Here is a 21,375-nt window from a genome sequence, read left to right as displayed (position 1 = left end):
AGCAAGGCTGGTGCTCTTGAAACCAGTGGGTCTGCTTTGCAAGGCTTATTTCAACCTCCTCACTCCCTGATTCCCACATGGCAAAGAGGCATTACAGTCAAAATGAAGTAATCCTTTGATAAAGTGCAGTCATTTATTTGAAAAGTGTAGTCTCGCCATTAAAATGCAAATGAAATGAGTGCTAATATATTAACTTGGAATAGGAGTTGAAATGGCTTATGACAAGTGCGCTTTCATGTGGAATACAGTTAAGTGATAACAGTGGGTGTGTAAAAGAAAGCAATATTCAGATGTACATGTTTGTTTATTGAAGATATTAATGAAGGACGGTGCCTAAAGAGCGTTGTTATTCCCTCAGCTTGTCTGTCTTTCGTCCCTCCCTGGTTCAAGTCTACTACTGAGAGGTTCCTCCCAAGGGGGGTTTGATCAAAAGTCATCTTTGATGAATGATCTGAGTCCACACAAAAGTCTACACAAAAGCTGAAATGTATTTAATGATCTCCTTTGAAGAGGAGCAGAAGGTCCCCCCCAACAGATATCCATATCCCGTGTGCTGCAGTTGGCGTCAAAGCTTTACAGTGACTCAGAAAAGAAAGGAAACTCTTGAGCCATTCTACTCATTTTCCAAAGATATCTCTTGGGAGTGTGGCAAGCATCAGGGGGGCTCTGGGGCTTCTCTCTTCTTTTCTGCACCCACTGCTGCCCCTTTGCACGTTGATGACCTTAGGATCCTCCCCAGCACTGGCTCCTTTTGTCCTGATGCAAGTCCCCAGAAGCAAAAGCCACTTGGGCAGGCAGGGCGTGTTCCTTGAATTACCCTTCAACATCGGGTGCCTCCAGCTTTCGCTGCAATTCCTTGTCTCTCCTCTGTTCCACAGAGCTCCTGCAGGTGGGCAGTTGCCTGCCTAGGCACCTAGCTTCAGGATAACGAGTGAGACACCCACAGCACAGGTCATGGCTCCCACCACACACCACGAGGAAAGACAGGTGGGGAAAGAGGGTGAGAGAGTCCATTTAGGGTTTGCACCACCCATGGGAGAGGTCTTCCTATAGAAGAGCCCAAAGCAATAGCAGTCCCAGTTGGCCACCAAAACCTCCTAAACCCGTGGACACAGCCTCAGCCCCTGCTCTGATTCCTTCCCACCACTTTGCAGCGCGGGGGGAGGTGGCAGAGCTGGAGCCAACTGAAAGGTGCTGCAGCCAGAGCCCCCTCTGCCAGCCCAGAGGAGAGCAAAAGCAATGTCAAGGAAGAGAAACAGCCACCCCTGTGCCTCAGGCTGGTGCCAGCAGCACTGACGGCTGCTTCCAAAGCACAACTGCTTCAGCTCAGCTTCTCATCCATATGCAAAGCACTGCTAATCGCATGGGATCCTCGCTTTTGAGATTTGCTTATTTTTGCACTTTTCTTGGCAGTTGTCAGCAGAGAACACACAGCTCACCGTGCTCTGCCCTGTGCCCCCCCTGCACCCCCCTCTGACCCCCCCAGCAGGGGGATGCCTTCACAGGGCTCTCCCAGAGAGCAGAGGAGCTCTGTGAGAAGCAGCTGGGAGAAAACACCAATTTGCAAAGAGTGTTAAAGCACCAGGTATGAGATGTCCAGGCCAGAGGCTGCTTCTTGCTCTATCAAGTGAAGAGCCTGAATCCAGGGAGGGGCAGTACTGGGCCATCAACATCATACACTCTCAGTCTCACTGAGATCTTCTCAAGCACCAGAAATTTCAATATTTCATCCCAACAAGACTGATTTCATCAGCCTAAACCTCATTACGGTGCGAAATCAAGAGCTGGCGTTGTACTGAATTGCCAATGTTTGATGCTGTTTTCTTCCTCTTTCTTGCACAAAGCAAAAGGGAAACAAAGATGTTTCTGGAGGATTGGCTTTCTTTGCCGGGTGCGATTTGCACTCAGCAGAAGGCGTTTTTCCACTTGTGAAAGCAGGCTGTGAAAGTAGAAGCACCCAACCTGTTGGATGATGCAGCCTGCCTTTGTGTAATGTTAGCTATTGAGCATCACATAACACACCCAGGGCTTTGGTGCCAAGGGAGCCATAGACAGAAAGGGAAAAAAAACTCCCAAGGATCTGTAGCAGGCAGCTGAGGTCACAGCAAGCTCGCACCCTATAAAGAAACATCTCAAAAATAAAAATATATTTTAAAAAAAGAAGAAAAAGATAAAGTGTACTTGAGTATAGAATTTCACGGCCTTTTGCTGTTTTGCCAGGAGCGACCCAAAGCCTCCCCTTTCCCTGAGCAGCCCCTGACAGCTTTTTAAATGCACGGCCACATGGGTTTTAGATTCACCTCTTCCCATTGCCCTGCTTAGCACTTCTCAAAGGTGCAGTGAGCAGGGCTCACACAGAGAAATGCTCCCTGCCCTTCCTTTCCCTTGAAGCAAACTCTGGGTGGGGAGGTGGAGGTTTTGCCTTTGACCCTGTTATCTGAAATAACTGCTTGACACTTTGAAATGAAATCCTCTTGCCAGTGCCATCACCTTCCCCATCTGCTACGTTTATGCACACACAGGTTTGTTATTGTAGGGTTGCTCATAAGGGCCCTGGCTTTGTCTCCATTACACAAAAGGGTTTTTTCCACCAGAACGGCTTATTAAACTTCATTCTCTTGTTGTGAGATCATTGTCTAGACAAAGAATTACAGATTTTACCTAGATACACCTAGTCAAGACAAACCCAGGCAGTCACATCCAGGTAAAACTATCTTATCGCTGTTTGCGATGTACACCAAGGTAGGTATCTCCAGTTAAATTTCTCCTTGTAAAAACGCCTCTCCTTTGGTAGTGAAGACATAACATGAGATACATATGCTTGATCTGCCTGGATTTGGTTGTTTTTATAAAGTTGTCATCATCTTCACCTACATTCTGTTGTTACTTTGCCACTGCAAGCCAGGACGAGGCTGCCAAAAATTATTTGCAGCTCTTGCTTTGCATAAAGAAATGCAAACATATTCCGTCAGCATTGGGAATCATTTGGTTCATTTTTGCAAACATTCACAGGAAGGAAACGTTGTGTGCAAGGCCATTTTTGGAAATGAGAATCAGCAGGAGCACTCATGCAGAGGTGGCTCCACGTTTGAAAGGGAGCTGGGGAGAGGCCAGGGGCAGAGCACGTAAAGCCTCTGTCCCCAGGGAGCAGGGGGAAGCCCTCGCCAAAGGCTGCTGCCAGTGAGCCCGTCCATAAGCAGTCAAGCTCAGGATGTGCTTACCCCACAGCAATCCTGTCTGCAGAAACCACCGTGGCTCGCCCAGCCTCGGGCAGGCTGCAGTAACTCTGTAATTGGTTTTATTCGTTCCTCTCGCGCATCATCGAGGCATTTCCCAATGCACGGTGTAATACTGTGGTTAAGATCTGATTTCGTTCTGTATTTACCTGCCTTTGAGCAGTTTGGACAGACATTTGCGTGATGTCAGGACAGATACTTTTGATGCTGCAAAGTGTGATGTAGCAAATGCCTTTGCGAAGATGACCAAGACGCTATGATGCAAACTGTGCCTAAGTTCAGGGATGAGGCAGTGAATTCCTTTAGACTCATCCATCTGCACCAAAGTCCTTGATGTTGCCTGCAGCCATCCAGGGAGCTAAGAAGCTCTGAACCCTAAGACCTTTGCCAATGACCAACCAGATGATGCCAAGCACGTCATCTAACTGTTTGCTGACTCAGACTCATGAATGCACATGTTGATTACAGACAGACAACTGTCTGGAGCACCTTATCATCTCTGGACAAAGGGTGCTATTAGCCAGCGACGTATTTGTTATGACTGCAGTGACAGTAGAGATCCCACCACCAGTTTAGAGCATCCCCACACACCGGCTGGTTACCACACTTACATTTATTTTTTGCTTTTGTTTTCTGGTCCATGCAAGTGTGTGACACCTGAGTCATGCCAAAATTAATCCTGCTTCCTCTGCAGAGAAGACAGTTTTCACAAAGCCTCCAGATATTCTTGCATGGCCAAGAAGTTTCTCTTTGCAGCTTCAATTGGTACAGGCATTGCAAGAAAGGAGAGAAAGCCTGGAAATGTGAGATAAAAAGATGAGATCACCTGGCACAGGGCAATTCTCACATAGAGCATTAGCACTGCAGCAGTCAGCCCTTTAGAAATGCTAAGGAGTTAAAACTCTTTGCTCCATTTAATCTGTGGCCATAAATACATAGAGATCTTGTCAGTGCTTTCTCTGACAAGCCCAGACTGCTTTTGCTGTCCCGAACGAGGACATCCTGCTGGCAGAGCAGCCTGGCCACCAGATGACTTCGTGCTGTGTGTGCTCCAGGGACCACAGAGCCGTGGCCATGGCCTGTCACCGCGCCGGCGTTCCCTGCCTTGACAGTGCTGCGGGAGCAGTAGTGCTTGTACAGGGCATTGCCTGCAGCTGTGTGGCATTTCCATGCATAGGCGTGGAGTGCTCTGAAGAAAAAAAAAAAAAAAAAAAAAAAAACACCAACAACCCAGCTCTTTTCTCAGGAAAACAAAATTGAAAAATTCTGATGTGACAGTGCCTGTGTGGGAAGCAGTGAAAGGCAGAGAGGAAGGAAAACAACAAAACCATGCATTTCCCCACGGAAAATTTTGATTTTGCAAACAGGGCACTTTCCTTCAGATAATTATGCCAGTGGAAAAATCTCCAGCTCTAGCTCTAGTATTTACCATGGTGCAGGCACTTAATGATACGGCTCATGGCAGCAATCACTTGTAACTCTGTGGCATGCTGTCAGAGGGGATTTTTATTGCAGTTTGTTGTAGTGTGGATTGCAGTGGAATAATATAACACACTTTGAGCTACTACCGATTGCAGAAAATAAGATATCCCATCTGAGACCAAGGTACAGTGATACAAAACCAGAAGAGCTCACATTTGCAAAAGCACAGCGCTCCAGCAAGGTAGTAAGCTTTCTCCTGGTGTAAGACAGAACAGAGCCTTGCCTTGAAGGAAACACTGCTATGCATCGAACAGAATAAGCTTTTCCCACCTTCCCCACCTGTTAGAAAGCATTCCTCTTTGGCTTCTCTAAACAAAACCTATATGCCTGCAATTTCCAATATACGCAATTAACCCTGCTTAGCATTGACCTGGAGTTGAAATTTAAGCGATGCTCCTATGGGGTTATAAGCAGTGCTAGCTTTTCATGTGCTCCCTCTGGTCATGTTTTGAGCCAAAAGAGCCTGAAAACCTTGTGGGAATTCATTGCCCCCCTTGCCACTCCTTTCCCCTCCACCGCTTTGGAAACCTCCCCTTGGTTGGGCTTGTTTCAATGGAGCCCAGGCGAGACCAGCAGCACCGCGCAGTTGTTCCAGCTGCTGGAACACACTTGGTAACCTTAGAAATGAGAGGAAACAAATCTGGGAGTCCCACAGAGCTGCTCTTAAGGTCCCCATTCATACCCAAGCATAGGACTCACAAAATGCGCTTTACAAGGCTCAACCCCTCTTCCCTATCCCCAGTGCCCCATCCGTCCCACCCGCCCCATGGCAGCCTTTCAGGGACAGATCCTGAGCGGTGCCAAGCACCAGCTCCATGGCTCTGCGGGGTGCTTGGCTGTGCTGGGGGAGGTGCTGAGCCCCCCAGGATCGGGCCCTGCCAAAAGATTGGGGGCAACAGCAGTAGCACTAGCAACAGGGAGACAAAAGTCAATTGTTCGGCAACAATTGGGAGGGAGGGAGCCCTGCAGTCCCTCCAAGCTGCGTGATTTATGGCTTGCAATAATATGTTTTGGAGCACCGCAACCCAGAGTGCTGTGCGGCGTGACCTGTAAAAATAAGTCTATTAACCCTAATCAATCTCCCATTATCCACCCTCGTCCGCAATTTAGCCAGCAAAGGAGTCGTCAAGGCCTCTCAACTCGGTTTGAACTAATCCCATTGTCTTCCCTAATCAGGGGCCATGAAAGCAGAGCGGCTTCTCCGCAGCGCAAAATTATCGCTCAGTGTTTTTTTTATTTTTATTTTTTTTTAAACGGGGTTGGGTAAAGGGGGGCGCTCTCCTCTTCTCTCCTCTTTCATCTTTTAATGAGAAAAATGGAGAAATGTTTTCGTTGGAATTGCCAGGGCTAATTGAAGCCCCAGGGCTGTGGTCAGAACAAGGGGCCAGCGGGTATCAGTTCCCAGGGCAGAGGCGCAGCAGTAGGTGAACAGCTCTGACCAAACTTCCCCTTGTAATTAGTACGAGCATTTATCTGGATTAAGTGGTCTATTACAGAAGCTAATTATGAAGTTGATCGGGGGTTGGATGCAGTCCGGAGGGGAGAGGCAGCCCCAGCCTTGGGAGGACAAAGGGACCAAGCGCAGCGTTGGAGGACCCAATGGGAGCGGGTTCCACTGAAAACATTGCTTGAATCCAGACCAGAAAAACCAGGAATACAAAGCCTCTTTCTGAGTTTTCTTTTTTCTTTCCTTCCCACCCCTTTCCCTCTGCCAAACTTTAAAATAAATAAATAAAGCTGGAGGTCCTATCAAACTGTCAGTGCCCCCAAATAGCAGTAAATCAGGAAACGCTGCAATGTCCCCTGTTGGTCCCTTGTACAGCAGGGGAGTGCTCAGCCATAATAAATGTGCACCATGGTGAAACATCCACTAATTTAGTCCAGTAGCAAATTAATTTTCTTTTACTCTATTATATTAATCAAAAGGGAAAAGAAAGAGGGAATGTTATCTTGCTAGAACTGAAAACAATTCCCACAAAATTCCACCCTTTCAGCATGAATTAGAGCAGGGGCAAACCCACCACAGGGCTCTAGCAGATCTTTCAGGATTGATTACTACATTCACTAACGGTTCAGCATTTCCTCATAAAATTAAATTTCTCAAACCCCTGTCCTGTGAGTGCACAGACCCGTTGTCACCTCCCAGTGTCCCCCAGGGACAGAGGATGAGACCACAGGGCTTCAGGGGGTTTTGATTTCAAGGGCACATAAAAAAAATAAAACTCAAGTGGGCTCTGGACAGAGGGAGGCAGTTTCCAACCACCACTTTTTTGGACTGAAGGCATCCCCATAAAACTGAGGATGAAATGGTTCCTGACCCAAACATCTCCCCCGCTCCAGCACGCTGGTGGAGGGGTTGCATCACAGCTGTGGACCAGCACAGATTACTGCACAGAGCAAAGGGGGGAAGCATCCTATGCACACAAACACCTGCGTACTGCAGACAGGCTTTGATGTATGAAGGCTCCCAGTTAGAAAGATAAATGGGTACAGCTGATCTTGGTAGTGCTGTCCCACCAAAAGGATTAAGCTTGAAGCAAGTCAGCCAGAGCTCACAAAAGTCTGAGGGCCCATGTTAATCAGTGCACAATCATCTCTGGTGGGATCAGGGCATTTAGCAGCAGGCCCCCAGGTGACTGCTCAGCATGAGAGATCATACCCGTTGATGGAGCTGGGGACACAGGGGCTCTCCAGGAGTGACAGAGGAGAGCAGGTCTGGCCCATGTATACCCACAGCCCCATACATGCTTTGTTTTATACATATAATTATCCATACATCCCTACCTATATCTGCCTATGCAATGTGCTCAGCATGTGGGTCAAAAGAGAGGAAGCACCAACATAGTCTCTAGAAGGGGCGTTGAAGATGCTGTGTTATGAATTGAGTATGTTATTAGATTTATTTAACGAATGAAGATCCTGATGTGTTATTTACAGGATGTCTTTGGAGATAAAGCTCTATCTCATGGGCTGCCATGGGAAATTTGCCACGCCAAGGCCTTGAGGAAAAAACATTCATTTTTTTTATGGTGTCTGTTAGGGAGGGAAATTAATGCTATGAAGGCAGTGATAATTTGCTGCTTTATAGGACTGAATTATCACCCTGTCAGCACTGAGACGAAAACCCTGAGCCATGAACAAACGCACCTTTACACCTAAAGCTGGCTGGAGCAGCTATGGTGAGCTCTCATCACTGCGTCAGCTCCATTGTTCCAGTAATTAATTCTGAAGGCTCGTGGATTTCACCTTGTCTTTCACTTGCTGGGCATGCCTTCATTTGGCATTTCGCTATTCCAAGCTCCTTCTCCAGGCTCATAAATCACACGCAAAGCCTTCCTGAGAACAGAAAGGGGATCTGTTCTCTTCTTGATACACACGCACAGCTTCCCAGAGACTTAACGCGAGTTTGGCACGTGCACAGGAGAGGTGGCTGCACCCCGTGGACACAGTCACTGAGATAGAAAAATAATTGCAAGAGAAACAACTGCCCAAAAAACAGGAGTACTGTGTCTCTGGATCAAATGTGTTATGCTAAATAAAGCAATTTTATAATATGGCATTATTTCTTCTGTGGAAGAAAGAAGGTGGAGTCCTTACCTATGTCCTATGGAGGAGGTGGAGTCCTTACCTATGTCCTTACCTATGTACCTTACCTATAAATGAGTCCTTACCTAGTCCTTACCTACCTTTCCTTGCCCCATTTCTTACTGTCACTTCTCCCCACCACATTTACTGACTGGATTTTTCTAATTGCTCCCAGATGTTGAAGAAAGCTCTCTTGTCCTGTAACCATGGTGGGTTCTAAGGGACATGGAATGAGAGATGGGACAGTAAAGGACTCCCATCAGTGAGGTTGTGGGCCTCCATCCTCCTCTTTCGCAGGTTGAGCATCCCTACTGATGGACTTCTGCATCACCTCAGGTCTTCTGGACTTCTGCTCTGAATGTTTTCTATGAAAAGGTATGGATTATATCTTTAGCACAGGGCACATCCTTCCTTCCTTCGGAAATAAATACAGCTGCTGTTGGTTCCTCTGAAACACGGGGCTCTGGGAAAGAGCTTCTCTGCTTCCTTCAGCATGGGCTCCAGGCTGTGTCACCCCAAAGAGCAGATGGGGGACAAACTGAGTCCACTTTGTGCAAGGAGGCTGAGCTGATAATTGTCTATGAGATTGAGAATACAGGCAAATCACCCAAGTGCTTGCTCTCAGCATCCTCCAAATTACTTACCATTAGAGAAGTACACAGAGGGGCAATCAGTTTTGCTCTTCTGTCAAGAAACAAGGTATGACAAAACGCCTGGGAGCTTCCACACTGCACAGGGACCATGCTGGCCGAGGACAAGGCATTCCCATGCCAGCATTCATTCACTGTTTTGTGTCCATGTATGATCCCAGCAGCTCAGCCACCCCCTGGTGCTGGGATTTTCCAGCCGTCGGTATTGGCCTGATGCTGCTCCCTCGGCAGGTAGGCAGCTGGATGCACGGTGTGTACTTTGGCTGATGGCACCTTCAGCAGCAAAAAGATATTTTCCGTGCACAGGCAGAGAAGGCAGCCCAGAACTGTTGCTCAGCTTGTTTTCCAGGAGCCAGGACACCTCCCTGTAGCTGTGCTGTTCTGAGGAGCCACCAGCTCTGATAGAGCGAGCTGGAGCTGATCAAACACTTTCCGATGACCTGAGTTGCACCTTTTCCCCATCCCCCAAGTGCTCATTCATCAAAAATGCAAATTTTTCTAAACTTTGCCAATTGCAACAAGCCAGGCAGCATTTTAAAAAAGGACAGTTTTGACATTTGAGTTGCAGGGTGCTTCACTCAGCACAACTAAATCTCAGACATTTCAGGGAGCTGTACAGCAAATGGCTATGAAAAAAAATATTTAGACCTATGAAATATTTTGTATCGATGCATTTTATTGTGATAAGCTATTTTTTGTGTTTCAGGATTTGAATGTTATGTGCCCATTTGGAACTGGAGTCCTTTTCAAACCCCTGGGAATTCCTGCGGGGGAAAAAAAAATATCTTCTACCCAACCCTGGCAGCAAGGTGGGGGGGGGGATTTCAAAATGACCATGGAATTGAGGGAATGGCTACCCACTGCTCAAGACCATGGGACAATCGCACTTCATTCATCAATATTTGCAAAAAGCTCTGGTATCCCCAGATTCACACAGCTCTGGATGGGTCATGGGTAATTATTCGTATAAAAAGAACCAGTGGGACAATGTTGTTCAGCCCTGAAGTCACTGAAAGACGTTAGTGAGTTTGGCTTCTAGGGTGGTAGAGAGGGAGTGTGAAAGCCAATTATACAGCCTGGATTGTCCCTGAGTAGTTTCCATCATTCCCATTTGGCTTTTATTTGTTCTGTAGGAAACCTGATTACAAATGAGAACCGGGCAGCCTTCAAACACATTTTTAGACGGCCTGCCTCCACCAACAGGAGGAAAGTCAGTAATTTATTTGTGCGCCTGGTAACTATGATATCACTTACGATGTGCAATCCTTTTCTCCATACTGTACCTCTAAAATGGCCTTGCTTTAGAAGGATTACCATACAAAACAGGCATTTCATAGCAAAAAAAAAAAAGCCCATCTGCATAGACAGGCATTGCCCCAAACACAGGAAGCAACCCCCTCTATCAGTGCTAATCTCTGCCCCATCCCTATGCATAACCTAACAGCCATAGAAAACAGGCGTACACTAAATGCTAAACAAGTTGGCTGTACAACACTGCATTAACCCACTCTGCACACTTTAGTCTCTCAACGATTACTGCATCGACTGAATGTAGCACACAGAGGCAAATGTAGCTCTTCAGGGAGGCATTGGGTTTAATATCTCAGTCCCTGCAAAGTCACTGGCAAGTTTTCCAAAAACTTCAACAGGATAGTATTTATCGTTAATCCTTATTTCACCAGAGTATGAAAGTAGTCATATTGCTCTCATAGTCACATCTGCAAAGCTAACAGAAACCCCAGGTAGGCATCAGACATGAGAAGCCAGCTGGGTAAAACCAACCGAGCCCTACATCATCACTTCTCTGTCCATCTTTTATTCCAGCAGCTGGATCCCACTGTACCGTGACACCAAGGAATCCCCATGTGTCCCGGAAGAAGCTCAAGAAAAAAGGAAAAAGCAGTTGCTGCTCCATGAGCAGGCCAAGGTCTGACTATCCTTCAGCTGCACGTCCCATTCATCATCCCTCCCTGCCCAGCCCAATGTTCACACACTATCTGGTCACCTTTCATGCAGGAAGAAATAAAACAGCATCCCAGAGAACAAGAAAACTGTGATCAGAGGGGGTTATCTGGACAGCAAACACCGCCTCCATCCATCACAAAGATGAGAATAACTCTGACACTGTCATGGGGCTGCTAGGACTTTGGAGGCTGCTCTGCAGGGCAGCAGTGGCTCTGCACAGCTGTGGCACCCGGCAAATGCCCAGGCACGCAGAAATCTGTGCTTTGTGTTTCCATGTGCTTTTTGTGGACTGAACATTGATTTGTCTGTAATACAGCACTGCAGTCCTTAAACTTGTATTCTCCTTTTCACTGTTGGATTTTAAAAGCATTTGCAAGTGCTATGGGCTGTCATGACCTTTTGCAGAGCTAATCAGCTTTTCATGTATCGGACTCTGAAACTAATGCACAGTTACAAGACATGCAACCCAGATGATCCCTCGCCAACCTGCAAGGGCCCAACATTTCTTCAAATTGCTAGAGAAGTTCCTTCCCTGATGCTCAGGGCTGCCCTTGAAATGCAGAGTTTGTTCTTTGCTAGCGACGCAGCTCCCGTAGAGTGGGAGATTGACTGGAAAATGGCCTGGGTTCAGGGTAACAACAGCCCTGAGCATCGCTGCAACAGAATAATTCATCTTGGAGACATTTTTCCTTGTCAGAGTAAATGTAATTATGTATGTGATATAAAGGAATAGCTTCCTGAGTGGAGAAACCAGTTAAACCTGACCTGTGTCCCCAAGGACGAATTTCCCTGTGAAAGTTCTGGTGTCTAACAAAGACTGAGCTTCTGCTGGCTCTCTCCTAGTAAGGCCACTGCTAGCGTCTCTCTCATCTACCTGCTTGTTCTCACATGACAGGAAAAGCCCCCCATTCTCCAGACCCCCAACCTCTGACATACATTACACAGGAGATTACAATCGTCAATGGCTTCTGAAATTCCTGTGGGAAGGAGTTTGAAAGCCCTGAGGTGCTTCCATGCTCCTCTCAGCTGCCCACTACCAAAAAAAAGTGGGGGAAAAAAGAAAAAGACACGATGAGTAGTATAACAGATTAGGCTGCCTGTACTGAACAGGGGATACAGAAGACTTGTATTTTGCTCTCCTTTTCGATTTAAGGCCCAGGATTTGGCTAGGAGACAGAATAGCTTGCTGCAAACCAAACAGAACGGGCTTCTGTCCAACAGGGCAGGCTTTAGATCAGGGCTGTCCAACACGTTGGGCAAGGATCCTGCCAGATTTCCAGCAAAGAAGCAAAAATCAATCAGCACAAGACAAATTCTGCAACCTTGTCCAGCTCCAGCTAATGATACTGATCGAGTATGTGGACACTGAATGCCCCAATTGGAACCGCTTCCCACGCTTGCACAGCGTTCCCTCTCATCGCCTCGCGTGCTTTCTCCTACTCCCATCCCCTGCAGAGGCAGGACAGAGCATAAAGAACTCAACTCTCTCAGCCTGAAGGTGAGAGTTTAGGAGAGGAAAAATAGAAGAAATGCCTGCTCCTAATGGGTAATCAAAGACAGAAAAGGGAAACCACCTCCAGCATAGCATGGCCGAGCCAGGGGTACCAAAAAAATAACAGTATCTGGTGCAAGCTCTCTTTCCATCTCCTCAGCTGCTCCACATAGGTACTGTGCAAGAAAAGTGTCCTGTAGGTTGGATTCCTGATGAGCGTGGGGATGGCTCAGTCCTGCACGAACACCATGGGAGCAGATATACCAGTGTCCTACCCCAACAGGGAAAAAAAATTCAATGCAGACAACCTCTAATGGAGATTTCCTGAAATTCCTGGAGAAGAATAACTCATAGAAAGCTGGTGAACACTTACACAATAGAAATTCCTCAGCAACTCTTTATTCTTAGACATCACTACTTTCTGAAGATTTATGTCCAGATTTTCTGCCCCAGACACCTCTAGGTCTTTGCTGGAGTTGGCATCCCCTGTGCCAGCACAGGCTCATCCCTTGCTGCAGCAGGGTACCCATGGGGCATGCAGGCGACTGACTGAGAAATCAAAGCCCGAGTGGGGAGCACTGTGTGCTATTGAGCCAGCTGATGCTAACCACATGTGTAAATCCCAGCAAAAATGCTTATGACAATAACCTATTTGCTATAACTTGCTCCTCTGAGCTCTGAATGCTTCTTTGTCAATTCACTTTGTTTTTGGAGCCTGGCCTGACAGCCTGGGCAACTGGCTCAGAGCCTGCCTGTGGGCTGCGTTTTCTTTCACCAAAATCCCACCTACCCTGCTTTATATGTTTTTCCCCACCTTTGTCTGTTCTTTCAGGGGTTAAAAGATTCACTGGTAAACTTGTTCAAAATGCAGACCAGGAATCATCAGAATAGCAGTTCTTATCCTCTGTAACATTAATTTGATGCTAAACTCTGGCCAGGTTGCCTACAAGATTTTTTCTTTTTTCTTTTTCCTCCAGGCAGGAACACTTTCCCAAAATCTCCCCAGCCTCCTGTGGCTCAGGTCTAACAAAAAATTCACTTGCTATCCATAAACTGGAAGTGATGAAAACTATTTCCATCGGCAAGTTGTGTTGTGCAGGGCAGAGTGGAGGTACCAGTGTGCATCACAGCTGCGTGCACCTTGCCAGCCTTCCTGGCACCAAACTACAGAAGGTCTGAGCTGCTACAGCACGTCTTCCCAACATCTTCAGTTTCTGCTTTTACCACTCAACAGGGCCAACAGCCAGTGACACTGGTGCCAAGAGGAGGAATGAAGAGGTGACACTGCCCTTCCACAGAGCATGGCCTTGCAAGGCTCACACCTGATGTTATCCTGGGGCTGTTATGGGGGTCCCTGGGGCTGAACCATCCAACACCTGCAGTGACATTACAGCTTGATGGATGGAGTGCTTTGTCTCTAACCATTTCCTCCACAGAGAAGGCTTCAGCTTTCTGCATGCCCAGCTCTAGTCACAGCCCTGCTCACACCAGCCAGGACATCTCATTGCACCTTTGGGGTGTCAGACAAGTTGAGAACTCAGGTATTTGTTTCTCTAGTCACTGCTGGGCATCTACATTTAAGAATTAACAAATCCAAGAAAAACCTGGGCCCAACCTGCAGCTGCTGTAAGTCAGCACACGCAGTAAAGTCACCACACAGCAACACAACACACTTATCACCTGATGATGTTACCAGGTAAGTTTAATTAGAAGGGTAGGATTTTATTAGCAGAAATGAAAGAGACATTTACCATTAGGTCTTTCTGGCTTCCAAATCCATCAACAACACCATGTGTACCTTGCTCTTAGATAAAGAGGCCAGACATCTGATGGACATTATCTGTCTGTTAAATAATGGTATCCTTTAGGGAAGGACCCACTGTGCAACATTGCCATGACCAGAGCCTTTGGGATGCAGGGACACAGTCAAGATTCAATTAAAGGACCTCTGTGAGTGTGGGAATACTTAATGCTGATCTGCCACAGACTATGCTAATTGCCTTGTTCAGGCCCAAAAATGCACCAGGTCTGCTCAGTAACACAGAACTGCACCCTTAAATTCCTAAGGGAGAAAGCACAGGGAACAGAGACATCCTAACCAACTGCATTCACCCTGGAGCATCTGAGTCAGGCAGCTCCTCCAGGTGATCAGCTAGCACCTGAACCAAAGCACATCGAAGGAAATAAGAGCTCTTCTGGAGACTTCAGGGAATTGACACAGGGTCACAAGGCAGCGATCCACATTAACCTGATTTTGCATGAATTATCTTCAGCTTGAAGGACTCATTGTCCTTCTTCCTCCTGTCTTTGGACTTGTTCCCTTCCCAAAGTGAGCTCAAATTGACTGAAGTCTCCAGAGGCTCTAGGAACATTGTTGACATCCATAGAGCCCAGGATGCCTACACAGAACCTTAAGGACCTGGAGCACAGTCCATATGGGTCAGTAATCATTCAAAGCCTTTGGCCAAGAGCTGCTGAATGGCTTTACCAGGAGCCACCTCCTGATGGTCCTGCATGCACAGGGTGGATGGTGACACCTTCCTTTGCACCTTCATACCACCACAGGTGACAACCACCACAGGTGACATTCAGGGGGTGATTCCTGTGGTGGATACCAGACCTTTCACACCCAGTGCAGAGATGCTCGTGAACCAACCCTGCCACCAGAGACCTGGAGAATAGCTGTGGCCAGTTACTACCACCATGCACACTCAATGAGAAAGGACAGAGGAATATTTTACTTCTTTCTTTTCTGAAAATAAACCTGTATATGCATGTGAACACACAAAATTAGGGTCTGCTGAGACTGTTGACAAATTCTGACCCCACTTTTAAAGTCCTTGGTAGTTTAAAGAAATAGCTCCTTGGGCAACTGTAGGTTCTTGCATGTCATCTCAAAGCATAGATGACTGTGAAGAGATTTCCACAGGCTACTATGACATGGAGGCACCTGATTATTACCAGAAGATGGTGGGATTTGGTCACATCACCATCCCTGGTGTCTGGGAACCTTCCTCTTTAGCAGCCTGCATGGAATCACTTTAAAGATGCAGCTTTTTTGCCCTCTCACACCTCATGGAAAAACCAGCAGGTACGTGGCACCTTTTTACTTGCAGCTCTAATCATCAGTACAACTTGGGACCTTCATAGTCAGTTTTGCTGGGTTCGTTGAAAACCCAAAAGCTGTTCTGTCACACTCCTTTGCAAATCCCCAAAAGCATCTATTTACATCACTGACCTCCCAAACTTGCATGCACGTGCCTGAATCACTTTATAACCCAACTCAAGAGCCCCAGCCAGAAGAGAATCCTTCTTCCCTCTCCCACAGTCCCCTCTTTAAGCCCCAGCTCCGCTGGGACAGCCGTGGTTTGTCCTCCTGCCCTGCACGCTACATTCAGCAGCCATCACATCACATTTCCAAAAGCATTGCTTATGACTACCACCACAGATTGAAACACGGAGGGAGAAAGAGGAAATTCAGGAGAGGCCAGAAAGTAAGGAATAATTTAGAACATTATGGAGATGAAAGAAATAATACAATTGGTTTAAAACCAGATGAGCTGCAAAGGGGAAACATTAACTGGCTAAGCCGTGAGCAAGCGAGGGCTGGGAGGATGGGAAGGTGAGTGCTGCTTGATATTGGAAGTGATTTAAATGGAGCAAGAAGGTAGCAGGGGCTGGGAGAGAAACTCATCCCTGAGCCAGGGCCCTTTAAGAGCAGCTGCAGTTGAAATGGAAGAATAAAGAGCGCAGCAGCTGAGGGCTGGAATAAGATTGATTTAAGACTAGATACAATTTAAAGGCAAGGCAGAGGTGGAAGCAGAGGCTGGAATGAAATCAATTTACACCAAGATGCGATTTAAACTGATGAACTCGGGATGTGAGAAGCAGGGTTGGGGGAGGGAAAGGGGGATGGGGAAGTTGCAGACATGCCTGGGGGCTGCCGGTGCTGGGGGACAAAGGGCTGGTCCCAAAAACCTGCACAGAGCCAAAGCGTGCTGCAGCCTGTGAGGGCTGCCTGCACTCGTGAACCTGAATAATCCTTAGGTACAGGGTTTGACCAATCCTAGCTGGTCTCGTGACACCTGAAGTGTTGCGATAAACTGCGATTATCATTTAACAGTGATCCAGGGCCCTAAACACTTCTGTGTCAGGGATGGGCAAACTTGGGCAAGCAACCAAGAGAGCTACCTCCAAATGAGCCAGGCACCGAGGGACAGGTTCCAGAGCTCCCTAAATCCATTTCTAAAATTGGGGGTTTTGACAGAATCTTTCTCAACTGTTCGTAAGTTAGAACTCAACTGGACACATTTTCAAAGACTCAGTTTTGAGATTTCCTTTAAAGACAAAGAAGTGTGCACCCACTATGAAGGAGCTGATTTGCCACTTATTTCTACTCACTGTTGCTATATCTATACTATAGGTTGTTCATAGGAAGAGAACTGCCAGAAAGATTGAATTCAAACAAAATTTACTGGCTTACCAGGCACACTGAATAAAAGCCAGCAATTCAAATAGAAGATCCACTGTTTCTCCCATGCTGCTGAGATGTGGCTTCTGCAGGTACAAAAAGGTCTCCAGCCTCCTTGGAGGGTCTGTGGGTAGCAAGCATTCAAGTGAGAGGCAGCTTGTGCCAACAAGCCTCAAGGATAAGGGCAACATCCAGCACCCCTAGAGGTTTTTGTGTTATTTGAATCAAAATACCTTTAGAAGTGTCAGTGGATTTGTGAGGGAACCTGGGCTTCAGCAGGATGAAGGCCATAGTTATGCTGGGTTAAATGGCATTGCTTAAAAATTCAACTCAGCCTTGTGCAGCACCATAAATCAGGGAAGTGCCACTGAAATCTGTGTTGGCGCAGAGACACGGAGGGAGACTGACTGGAAACAGGTACTGGATGTGGAACAGCAGAATGCACCCTGGGATGGCATGGCCACGGCTCCAGCAAGGAGGAGAGACCTGAGTGTCCTTGTTCTGCCCTTCCCATGACACTACAAGGGCTTTTCCCTGTTGGAGGAGAGATAAAACACCCGATCCTACTCATGCTTACATGGGTGCACATCAGGAGCAGCCTCACCTTCAGGTCAATCGAGAATGAGACTTGGAAAATACACTGTGCTACCCAGTTGCGCCAGAATGTCTGTGGGTTAGTACTTTCCACTCCTGCTCACATTTAGGAGGGGGCAAAGGAGGAACATGTGTTTCCATCCTCATCTCCCCTCATGAGAATTTTTCATTTTTTAGAGAACACTGCAGACTTTTCCTTTCTAGTTGTTATTGATTTTCTTTTTTTGATGGGGTTGTAACAGCTCCAGGGTGGCAAAAGGGGAGCTATGCATGACAGAATAATTGCTGTACCTTAGAAGGTCCCTTCTGCAGCGCATGCCTGCAAGCAGGAAGCAGCGTGGGTGTGCAATGTACAGGCGATGCCCTATAAATAAAGCAAGGGATTGCCTGGAGGAAGAACAGGGAACAACAAAGGCTCCACAGAACAAAGTGGCTGCAGAACATAACGTGCTAAACCTGAAAGTCAACAGGGAATGGACTGGATGTGAAAAGAAAATAAAGACAAAGAAAGCCTAATACCTTAGGGAGGGGAGATGTTTACATTGTTAAGTCTTTTATGGAAGCAGAAAAATCTATTTTAAATGAAGGCAGGAATAATTACTGGTCCAACTAAATGCTCGCTGGGCAATCTGGATGTAGTTCAGGAAGAGCAGCGGATGCTGGATGTTATTCTTGTCAAGAAATAAATTTATTCAGTTTATGTACATTTCAACAAGGAACACCCAGACTAAATGAATGGATTGGTGGCGACGAGTAGGGGGACACCACCACACAAGTACTGTATGCTATGAACTCCATCCCCTAAATTACTGGAGGTTTGGGGACCCTGGTAATAAGAGATGTTTTTTCTTACCTCTGTGTTATTCACTGTGATTTGGATCTGGCGAACAGACTGGACAGCTTTTGGGTGAACAATGAAGGGGGTCGTGAGCAGACATTTCATTGCTGACACATTCATGGGTCAATGTACACGTGAGCAAGGCAGCCTCGGGGTGAGGCACACGCCGTAGGTTGGCACGTGAGAGTCAGGACATGAGAAAGGGAAGGGCCACCCCTGCAGGAAGACCACCTGGGGTCATGTCAAATTGTCTGAAAGGTGCTGGACAGGGAGCAAGGAAAACCAAGGACTGGGAAGAAGATGGGCATAGCACACAAGAGCTACAGGCATGATGTTGAGTTGGAGTTCCCACAACATGGTGAAATGTAAGGGATTTCGTGAGATGCTTCAATGGGAGCCTGATGCCTCAGGTAGCTTTTTTTAGTCAACTGAAAGCCAACTAATACCACCCTCCCCACAACCCCCTCCTGAGGAATAAGAACGCAGCTGGATACATCTTGCTTGTCTGTGACATTGGACTCTTAAATGTCTTAGCAGTGATGTGGGTGGAAACATAAAACCAAGGCAGTGAGAGTGCTACTTCTTTGTCTTTGCAGTTCATCAGCTGAGAAAAGGAGCTCTCACTATCCAGAGCCCACCTCTCAGGCGAGGAAAGCAGTATACATCTTGTAGAGGGCAAAAAGGTGCATGAGTGGGTTGGTGACCTTGGACTCTTCAAGCCCTGCTGCTGCACAGTGCTGGGTAAAGGATCCCCAGAAAGATTCTCCCATGCTCACTTCCCACCAACTCCCAAAGGACAGAAAATCACTTTACTTTAAAAATACTTTTACTTTGCCCACTGTCCCAACCTCCCCCAAAAAGAGGTATTTCAGGTCTTTGCAGGCAGGAGGGCAATAAAGGGAAGCCAGCAATCTGCAGAGGGTTCAGCAACCATGCCCGAAACACGCTCAAAGGGGGTGTGGGTGCATCAGCACATGTGCATAAATACCCCCTGTTCACCACATCCCACCCCCAGTAAATCCATCACCAACCCACGAAGTCACCGCGCCACTGAGTCTCATAGTCTAGACTAAACAGAAAAAAAAAAAACACACGGAGGAGCTGAGCCCTGCGCGCTTCCCAGAGGATTAGCTGGCTGCGCAGCGGTGAGGTTTGAGCTAAGGCAGATATACGGAGTGCGGCGCGAACGGCCGGCGTCAGCGTGCAGAGCCCTGCCAGCTCCCCGTGGGACTGGGTTCGAGCACATTCCTCAGAGCAGGGCCTTGCTTTCACAGGTTCTGGGACCAACATCCGTGCAGGGTGTGTGTGCATGTGCGTCCTCATCCTATCACCCAAGTTGGAAACACAGCCACCACTGCCCTGTGCACAGGGCAACTGCACATAGACCTGGGTGACAGCTTCTACATCAAGTTATTTCAATACAAATAAATAAATACAGGATCCTTCTTTTTTTTAAACACTTTCAAAATAAGCTGTGTTGATTTTTCAGTCCCTACCAACTTTTCAGTGCCACATCTATTTACCTTACCTTTAAAAATGCATTTAACAAATTCAACAGTAACATTAGAGTCTCTCTGTGCTTCATAACCCACCCCCATAAAAGTACATTCATAAACCAAGCATTTTCTGCTAAACGTGAATCCTTTCAAATTCTTGGGAGACAGGAAAAAAAAAAGTAAAGGAATTACCTCACTCACTGGGAAACAGGGATCAGTTCTTCTCTCTCTAGCAGGTCTAACAAGCTGCTACCACCTTCTTCTCAACCAAACTGAAAAAGAGGCCAATATGCCTTAAGGTGGGAGCTTTTCACCATGGTTCCCATGTCCCACAGGCAGTGGTAGATAGCCTGCAGCTGCTCCACAGCAGCCTTGCCCCCCCAGGTGGCTTCATTTGGAAGACTGAATGATGAAGGCCATGCAGTTACCTGCAACAAGTGCTGGGGGCTGACTGCATAAGGACATTTCAGGTGTTTCCCATGTTTGCTGGTGATTAGTAGATCAAACATTTAGTACCAGGCTGTGGAGAGGGACCAGGCAGCCCCAAGCACATCTGGAAGTGATTAAGCCCCAGCTTTGGGCTGTCCCAGCCTGGTTCTGGGTCTCGGGGGAGCTGCCATTCATTAGCACCTGGCTGGATTGGGGTCCTCACCATTAACCAGGTCTGGGGTCAAGCCCATCACATTCAGGACTTGCCTCAAGCCTCAGCCCAGCTCTCTGGACTTTTTAAACTCGCCCTAAAATCATCACTCTTGGGCAGGTCACAAATCATAGGTTTAATGTGTAAAGCAACCACCTCTGTCTTTCCACAGGGGTCCAGCAGAGTTGCCCCCAGATTCCCACCCGTGTGCGAACATCAGCACCATGCAGAGGAGTCCCCCTGCCTCGCGTCCCTTTTCTCAGCTAGCAAATGCAAAGCAGTTTTCTTGTCCCTTGTCGTTAGCTTGATTTTGAACAGGCTGAGAATGAAAGAAAACCAGACATTTCCAGTACTTTTAAGCTCCATTTGGTCTGATTAAAGAAGTCTTTAAAAAAAAAAAAAAAGAGAGAGAGAGAGAGAAAGGAGGGGGAAAGCAATAACTTTTTAAAACTTGTCCTGAATGCAAAGGAAAATGGAGTCCACTGTATGAGTAATTCAGGATTAATTGTAGACTTATGTTATTCATGCTTTGCTGGTTGGGGGAAAGAACAAGCACTCTTGAAGTCATTAAAGAAAGTCCTAGTAAAATATTACTTAGCTGATGTGTGTAGTCTTATTGGCCCTTAAGGGAACGCGTGCGGCAGAAATGTCCAATTTATAGCTCAGGGTCTGTCTATAAATATGTAGTCCAAAGCTACCACTCTTTGTAGATACAAGGAGGGGGGAAATGTTTATCTGCAGGATATTATGGCTAACCTAAGACCATGTTTCAGGAAAGCATCGCTACTCAGGAAAGCACGGGGCACATAATTAATGCAAAGTCATTGAGATTGAGACAAGCCTTCAGATCACAAGCAGTTTCTTTCTTGCCCAGCAACTGCTTATTTGCCTGTGTGATATGTGAAGTCATGCTTAGTTTTCTAAAG

At 47.0% G+C, this 21,375-nt stretch overlaps 1 long non-coding RNA gene across 2 annotated transcripts; it reads right to left on the bottom strand.

The window, feature by feature from the left end:
- Positions 1–1,912: 1,912 nt before the first annotated feature.
- LOC106046710 (uncharacterized) lies at positions 1,913–20,151 on the bottom strand. Of its 2 annotated transcripts, none has more exons than XR_010825824.1 (3): positions 20,002–20,151; positions 16,894–17,005; positions 1,913–4,031 (listed from the first exon to the last, which is right to left on the bottom strand). It is a non-coding gene; the product is annotated as an uncharacterized lncRNA (long non-coding RNA). The 2 variants fall into 2 exon arrangements; XR_001213419.3 differs by lacking the exon at positions 1,913–4,031 and adding an exon at positions 4,246–4,425 and having other exon boundaries at positions 20,002–20,150.
- Positions 20,152–21,375: the final 1,224 nt, after the last annotated feature.

The sequence above is a fragment of the Anser cygnoides genome, chromosome 19 (assembly GCF_040182565.1).
Source record: "Anser cygnoides isolate HZ-2024a breed goose chromosome 19, Taihu_goose_T2T_genome, whole genome shotgun sequence".
In the NCBI taxonomy this organism is placed as follows: domain Eukaryota; kingdom Metazoa; phylum Chordata; class Aves; order Anseriformes; family Anatidae; genus Anser; species Anser cygnoides.
This window is presented reverse-complemented; position numbering and strand designations above follow the sequence as displayed.